The sequence below is a fragment of the Lithobates pipiens genome, unplaced genomic scaffold (genome assembly GCF_037356315.1).
Source record: "Lithobates pipiens isolate NorthernLeopardFrog02 unplaced genomic scaffold, aLitPip1_a1.2 Scaffold_30, whole genome shotgun sequence".
NCBI lineage: Eukaryota > Metazoa > Chordata > Amphibia > Anura > Ranidae > Lithobates > Lithobates pipiens.
Genome location: NW_027507791.1, coordinates 40,095,035 through 40,095,439, shown reverse-complemented (window position 1 = coordinate 40,095,439; position 405 = coordinate 40,095,035). Strand labels below are relative to the sequence as shown.

General features: G+C 40.0%; 1 protein-coding gene across 2 annotated transcripts in view; it reads right to left on the bottom strand.

Annotated features, from left to right (window-relative positions):
- Window positions 1-44, bottom strand: part of LOC143942676 (uncharacterized) — a 153,693-nt gene extending 153,649 nt beyond the window's left edge. For both annotated transcript variants that reach the window (XM_077464056.1, XM_077464055.1), the window contains exon 1: window positions 1-44. This exon is cut by the window's left edge and continues 105 nt beyond it. The gene's annotated coding sequence lies outside the window, so the exon portion shown is untranslated.
- Between the last annotated feature and the right edge of the window lie 361 nt (window positions 45-405).

Below are 405 nucleotides of genomic sequence, written 5' to 3'. Positions count from 1 at the left end.
CCCCAAATGATGGTAGACACACATATGCAATAACAAGCAATGTATGCAAGACTTTAACCTACACCATGAACATCCTGTTTATTTAAATGCCCAGTCTTCACACCCACTGTTAAAGAGAACTTTTTCCTAATTGGCACCCTAGCATGTTTGTGTTTGCCAACAACCTAAAGTACATCGCTTCATTATCCCTTCAATGTAGGTGGTGTTTGACATACTGTACAATCTTATTAAACATAAATTAGCATTTTGGAATAAATATTAAAATTGTTCTGAAATCTGATGCCATTAGACTCAGGCACTAGACTAATGCCGCGTACACACGGCCAGACTTTTCAACAGCAAAGGTCCGAATCAATGAATCTGCCGGACAATTCGACCGCGTGTGGGCTTCATCAGACCTTTGCT